Source organism: Oncorhynchus masou, chromosome 2, assembly GCF_036934945.1.
Source record: "Oncorhynchus masou masou isolate Uvic2021 chromosome 2, UVic_Omas_1.1, whole genome shotgun sequence".
NCBI lineage: Eukaryota > Metazoa > Chordata > Actinopteri > Salmoniformes > Salmonidae > Oncorhynchus > Oncorhynchus masou.
In genome coordinates, this window is record NC_088213.1 from 47,697,927 (window position 1) to 47,705,728 (window position 7,802).

Here is a 7,802-nt window from a genome sequence, read left to right on the forward strand (position 1 = left end):
TATTGGCTATATACCACAAACCCCTGAGGTACCTTATTGCTATTATAAAATGGTTACCAACATAATGCCATTAAAAAGTAATGTTTTGTCATGATTAGGTCTGATATACCACGGCTGTCAGCCAATCAGCATTCAGGGCTCGAACCACCCCTTTATAAACTGGGTGGTTCGAGCCCTGAATACTGATTGGCTGAAAGCAGTGGTATATAAGACCAAATCACCCAGTGCCAGACGTCACTAAAGCTCTTGTGGTTGAATGGAAGCAAGTCCCCGCAGCAATGCTCCAACATCTAGTGGAAAGAAGAGTGGAGGCTTTTAAAGCAGCAAATGGGGTACCAACCCCATATTAATGCCCATGATTTTAGAATGAGAAGTTTGAAGAGTAGTGTCCACATACTTTTGGTCATGTGGTGTATCTTTCAAAAAGCATGTTGATGAGTTAATAATGAAAATAGGCTCATTCAATAGGAACGTGTCCAGTCTTTCGTTAAAGTGCAGAAACCAAATGATTCAGTCAACATTCATTCCAGTTATTGACTATGGCGATATCATCTATATGAATGCAGCTGTCACTGTATTGAAGCCATTGGATGCAGTTTATCATAGCGCATTGCGCTTTATTATGGGCGATAGGCTCAGCACACATCATTTCATTTTGTATCAGAAAGTAGACTGGCCCTCTTTGAAAGTCGCATAGATCAATGCATTGCACTCTTTGTCTATAAAGCCCTCTTGCATAAACTTCTGCCATACCTTACCTCATTGTTAACCTTTACAACAACAAAAAATCAGGAAATCTTTCAAACAGGATTTCTTGAAAATCTGGGAATTTGGAGAAATAATTTTGTGACCCCACTTGTAGGCCTGATGTGGCCTGTAAACCATCAGTTTCAGGCTACTGTATTAGGGTAACACTAAGTCTCAATTAAGGCCTGATGGGATATGTAATGTATTGTTATAACATATGCTAAGGAACTGACTTGGTGAAGACCACAGGACTGAAAATGAATAAATTCAACAACCATGTCTCTGTCTAACAAATACAGTCCTGGGTGGTAACTCCACTATTCACTCCAAAAGGCAAGGCACAAAGGGAAATTCAAATGGAGGTGTGGCTTTCTGTTAGATATTTTTTGTCCATCCATGATTGGAAGAGTGGTACCAGTTTATGTGGTCTATGGTAGATGTAAGATGTTGTCAATTACTCTATTAGGAACAAATGGCTTTGTCACTGTGGTGGTTCGCTATAAAGGCAAATTATACCTTTTCTAAAAGCATGCTTTTGTAGCTGAGGACTGCAAATCATTCTAGAACATTTGCAAAGATACTACACTATTTAATATTGGTTGATCTTTGGATGTTACAGCTGTGTGTCTGCACACACTTGTGGCCTATGTCTATGCCTTAACCACATAGCAGTTGCAGATGGCTTAGTGGGACTGAGGTGCCAAGGGCCTGATTCCAACTTAAGAAATGTACGCCTTCCCTATGAGGGCCTTCTTACGCACTTCTGAGTAGATGGTATTTAGACTTACCTTAGGCAGGTGCGTAACGTGCTTTGCAGGCGTGGTTCCCTTGCGCGGCCTGAATACATTTAACTAAGCTGCTGAAAACCCTCCCAATTGCTGGCCAACAAATTTTCTTGTGGAGTTTTAATTTAATAGGGTTTTCAGTATAGTTATCTTAAGCCATCCCTATAAATACAGTGTACCTTTAATTACAATTTTGTCAACAGACTCTCCATCGAGAAAACGGGTTCAGAGTATAGGGATCAATGAAAGAACGCCCTTTAAATATATACCGTATTAGTCTCTGTTTCAGCACAAACTTGTAAATACATTTAAAAATCTCAGATTTTGTCAATCATTTAGGAAAATTTTAGGGTTAGGAAAGTATGCATGAATCATTAAAAAAAAGCTTGTTTGGAAAGCCTTTACACACAAAATACTGTATACTGTGTACAATAAGAGTTGAACAATAGTACTATAAATATACCCTAATCCCCACTGGAAAAATCAGCTAAAACAATTGCTATGTGTATTTAAAATCCCCTTCTCCAAACAGATTACTCATTTATCTTGGTCTTATCAATAGCTCTTATCAATTTATAAATTACAATGCATGGAGAATGCTGTTATTTCTATTGACAAAATATAAAGTAGATGCTTGGAAACATCAGGTTCATTCAACCTTATTCATAGTTTCCTCGCACGTAAAGGTGGTGGAATTATGAGGGAATTAAGTAAATGTCAGAATATGGCATATCTCTCTCTGCCACACCTTAATTTCGTAGATCTCCACCCCGAACGAATAGTGGGTGAATAGCACGTTATTCTCATGCTTAAGTTCACACAGAGAGAAAAGTGCATAAAAAGGGAATTTACACACTCTTAACTAGGGTCAGAATCGGCCCCCAAGTGCTTAGTGGTTGCCAAACCCTCTCAGTCGCTATTGCCAGTGCCTTGGCTTCTGATCAGATGGAGGGAACTGTGGGCCTGCAGAGACTCAATCGAACTGTGCCAAATTCTTAGAAAGTAGGGAGTTTATGAGCTAACAGTGAACCAACACTGAGTATACAGTATCTGATATAGAGTTAGTCCTGTTGCGTAGATTGTGTAGATTGTATAGATAGTGAAAATATTTTTGCATCAATCTCCCATTGACATCCCATTGACATCAATGCATGATCTATTCAAGAGTTGGAGTAACAGTCCACACATTTTCAAGTTCAGGAGGATAGTTTCTGTGAACTGGATGAATTAAACAACCCTGTGAGACCCCAGGTTGCAAAAATGCAACAGGTCCTAAACTCATGTCAAACACTGCATAGTTGACCTCCTTAGACCCAGATGTATCTTTTAGTGGCATTTGTTGTATGTCATGTCTTCTCTTAAGATGTAGTGACTTTTTACAAATACATAAATAAATAGAGAAACAAACATTCTGAGTTATTTTTAGAGGAATTTTTGTAATTGTTGCAACAACATGATGAACAAAGCCATGTCATGGTGCAAAAGCAATGTGTGAAGTGCAAAACATACTGTACCTTAAAACCAATTTCAGAAATTCAAAGAGATTATGCATTATAAGGAGGCGATTATTTACCAAGATTTAAGTAAACTGAGCAAAATTAAATCATGCTGCCAGGTTACAATAATGTTTATAGTAAATTGGGTGCTTTTGAACCATAGAAATGTGAATTGTGAATGTATGTGGTCAAATAAATAACCCAGTTGTTAAAAATCCCAGTTGATTCTTTTTTGACTGGCAGACAACAAATTATATTTTAATCTTTGAGCATGTGATCATATCTTTTTTCAAGAGGATCAGGAGGTGATCATCTTATATAAATAGCCTCGGAAGACCACCAGTCCAGAGGCTTAGACAGGAAGGTCAGTGGCTGAGATGAGGCCGAGAGGAATGCAACTCCTGTTATGGGCTTTTCCTCTGCTGTCAACTCCACAGTCAAACACATTGCTGACATTCAATTCCCATACATGTCAAGAAATTCACCTATGTAAATACATTGTATTAGGCTACACAAGGGAGACTAGCCTCACTGGTTGGTCGATTTTTAGTGGGAGGCAAACTCTTATATTTATTTTGTTATGTGCTGTGTGATCAAATACTATTTGTGGGATAGCAGAGGTTTAATTAGTATTGGCCTGCAAGCAGTATTCATCTGAACCTTACCAGTTTTAATATAATGTTAGCTATCATGTTTGCTAACTTCATATGATCGAGGAATTAACTACTAATTATGCTGTGATGTTGTACCAGTTGAGACTGTAGACCAACTGCACTTGAACTATTCACACACTTCTAAAATGTGTGGATTCATTGACATGTCTGTCTGCATTGTAATGTACAAAGACATAGCAGATGTGACATATATTGATGAGCAAACAAAAGGGCACAGATCTCATGCTGGCTTAATCTGAAAGTGGTCATGAAAAAGCACTTTTGAGTACCAGTTTGATATAAATACCAAAACATTGACAGCTGTGCAATATAGATTGCAAATAAATTTGGAAGAGATTTCCGATGTACCGATTCCATGGCACATGGTTTATGAACTGATACAAAACGACACTGGATTCAAAACAAGTTTTTCTATTTACTATACAAAAATTTACAAAAATGTTTTTTCTTTATTTGCATTATTTGTACATTGTAGAATAATAGTGAAGACATCAAAACTATGAAACAACACACATGGAATCATGTAGTAAAAAAAAAAGTGTTAAACAAATCAAAATATATTGTAGATTTTAGATTCTTCAAAGTAGCCAACCTTTGCCTTAATGACAGCTTTGCATACTCTTGGCATTCTCTCAACCAGCTTCACCTGGAATGCTTTTCCAACAGTCGTGAAGGAGTTCCCACATATGCTAAGCACTTTGGGTGATTGTGAAGGCCAGGTCAACGGATGCAGCACTCCGTTACTTTCCTTCCTGGTCAAATAGCCCTTAAACAGTCTGGAGATGTGTTGGGTCATTGTCCTGTTGAAAAACAAATGATAGTACCATTAAGCGCAAAACAGATGGGATAGCGTATCGCAGCAGAATGTTGTGGTAGCCATGCTGGTTAAGGTTGCCTTGAATTCTAAATAAATCACGACAGTGTCACCAGCAAAGCACCCCACACCATCACACCTCCTCTTCCATGCTTCATGAAGGACATATCGAATTTGGACTCATTAGACCAAAGGACAGATTTCCACCCCATCTAATGTCCATTGCTTGCGTTTCTTGGCCCAAGCAAGTCTCTTCCTCTTATTGGTGTCCTTTAGTAGTGGTTTCTTTGCAGTAATTTGACCAGGAAGGTCTGACTCACTCAGTCTCCTCTGAATAGTTGATGTTGAAATGTGTTTACCTAAACTCTGTAAAGCATTTATTTGGGCTACAATTTCTGAGGCTAATGAACTTATCCTCTGCAGCAGAGGTAACTCTGGGTCTTCCTTTCCTCTGTCGGTCCTCATGATAGCCAGTTTCATAATAGTGCCTACTGTTTTTTGCGACTGCACTTGAAGAAACTTTCAAAGATATTGACATTTTCTGGGTCTGACTGACTTTCATCTCTTAAGGTAATGATGGTCTGTCGTTTATCTTTTCATTGTTTGAGCTGTTCTGGCCATAATATGGACTTGGTCTTTACCAAATAGGGCTATCTTCTGTAAACCACCCCTACCTTGTCACAACACAACTGATTGGCTCAAACGCATCAAGAAGGAAAGAAATTCCATAAATTAACTTTTAACAATTGAAATGCATTCCAGTTTACTACCTCATGAAGCTGGTTGAGATAATTCCAAGAGTGTGCAAAGCTTTCATTAAGGCAAAGGGTGGCTACTTTGAATAATCTCAAATCTCAAATATATTGTTTAACACGTTTATGGTTACTACATGATTCCATGTGTTATTTCAATCTTTTGATGTCTATACTATTATTCCACAATGTTGAAAAATCCTGGAAGGATTTGGTACTGTAGGGATACGACCATCCCAGATCTACATATTTTTCTACGAATAGACAGAATCATTAGATAATTTGTTTTGGTACTGTCCATGTAACCTATTTTTGGTCCCAGGTTCCGGAATGGCTGAAGAATTACAACATTTACCTACAACAAATTCTGCAAATAATGCTGCTGCGTGATTTCAGAAAGTTACTTGAGCAATAATATTTATGCCAACAAAACAAACAAAAAATTACAATGTGTAAAATCTATGAGAATAGAAAGTTTCAGAACATTTGTGAAAAATCACAGCGCAGTTGAAAAATATATGTCAAATTGAATTCAAAACTGGATTGTGTTCAGAGATAGGGAGGGGTTGAGAAGAGCTGAAAATGGGACTAAAAACAAAAAAGATAACTATTGTAAAATATAATGTTTACCGTAAAATGCATATACAAAGTCTTCGGAACCCTTCAGAACCCTTGACTTTTTCCACATTTTGTTACATTTTGTTACATTGTGTAGCCTTATTCCAAAATGGATTTTAAAACATTTTCCTCAGAGAACTACACATAATACCCCATAATTGTCACCCCCTGATCTGTCTCACCTGTCTTTGTGATTGTATCCACCCCCTCCAGGTGTAGCCTATCTTCCCCATTATCCCTTGTGTATTTATGCCTGTTAGAGTCAACCAGCGTTTTGTGCCTCAGCTCCTGCTAATCCCCCAGTTTCTCTTTTCTTGTCCTCACGGTTTTGACCTTGCCTGTCCTGACTCTGAGCCCATCTGCCTGACCACTCTGCCTGTCCCTGAGCCTGCATGCCGATCGGTACCTCTGCTCCCCTCTGGACTACCGACCTCTGCCTACCTTGAGCCTGCCGACCGTCCTGTATCTTTGCTCTTACTCTGGATTATCAACCCCTGCCTGCCTTGACCTGTCTTTGCCTGCACCGTTGCTACAATAAACATTGTTACTTCGACAGTCTGCATCTGGGTCTTACCTTGATACCTGATAACAATGACAAAGCAAAAACTGTTTAAAAAATTGCACAGTTATTAAAAATGTAAACCTGAAATACCTTATTTACATAAGTATTCAGACCCTTTGCTATGATACTCGATATTGAGCTCAGGTGCATCCTGTTTCCATTGATCATCCTGGAGATGTTTCTACAACTTGATTGGAGTCCACCTGTGGTAAACTCAATTAATTGGACATGATTTGGAAAGGCACACCTTTCTATATAAGGTCCCACAGTTGACAGTGCATGTCAGAGCAAAAACCAAGGCATGAGGTCGAAGGAATTGACCGTAGAGCTCTGAAACAGGATTATGTCAAGGCACAGATCTGGGGAAGGGTACCAAAAAATGTATTCAGCATCTAAGGTCCCCAAGAACACAGTTGACTCCATCATTCTTAAATGGAAGAAGTTTGGAACCACAAAGACTCTTCCTAAACCTGGCCGCCCAGCTAAACTGAGCAAACGGTGTAGAAGAGCCTTGGTCAGAGAGGTGACCAAGTACCTGATAGCCACTCTGACAGAGCTCTAGAGTTCCTCTGTGGAGATGGGAGAACCTTCCTGAAGGACAACCATCTCTGCAACACTCCACCAATCAGGCCTTTATGGTAGAGGGGTCAGACGGAAGCCACTCCTCAGTAAAAGGCACATGATAGTCCGCGTGGAGTTTGCCAAAAGGCACCTAAAGACTCTCAGACCATGAAAAACAAGATGATCTGGTCTGATGAAACCAAGGTTGAACCAGTTGGCCTGAATGCCAAGGGTCACGTCTGGAGGACACCTGGCACTATGCTGGTGGCAGCATTATGCTGTGAGGATGTTTTTCAGCACCAGGGACTGTGAGTCTAGTCAGGATCAAAGCAAAGATGAACAGTACAAAGTCCTTAGAGATCCTTGATGAAAACAGGCTTCAGACTGTGGCAAAGTTTCACCTCCAACAGGACAATGACCCTAAGCACACAGCCAAGACAATGCAGGTGTGGCTTTGGAAGAAGTCTCTGAATGTCCTTGAGTGGCCCAGCCGGAGCCCAGACTTGAACCCGTTTGAACATCTCTGGAGAGACCTGAAAATAGCTGTGCAGCAACGCTCCCCATCCAACCTGACAGAGGTTGAGAGGATCTGTGGAGAAGAATGGGAGAAACTCCCCAAATACAGGTGTGCCAAGCTTGTAGCGTCATACCCAAGAAGACTTGAAGTTGTAATCGCTGCCAAAGGTGCATCAACAAAGTACTGAGTAAAGGGTCCGAATACTTATGTAGATGTAATATTTCCGTTTTTTAAACCTGTTTGTGGGGTATTGTGTGCAGATTGATGAGGGGAAAA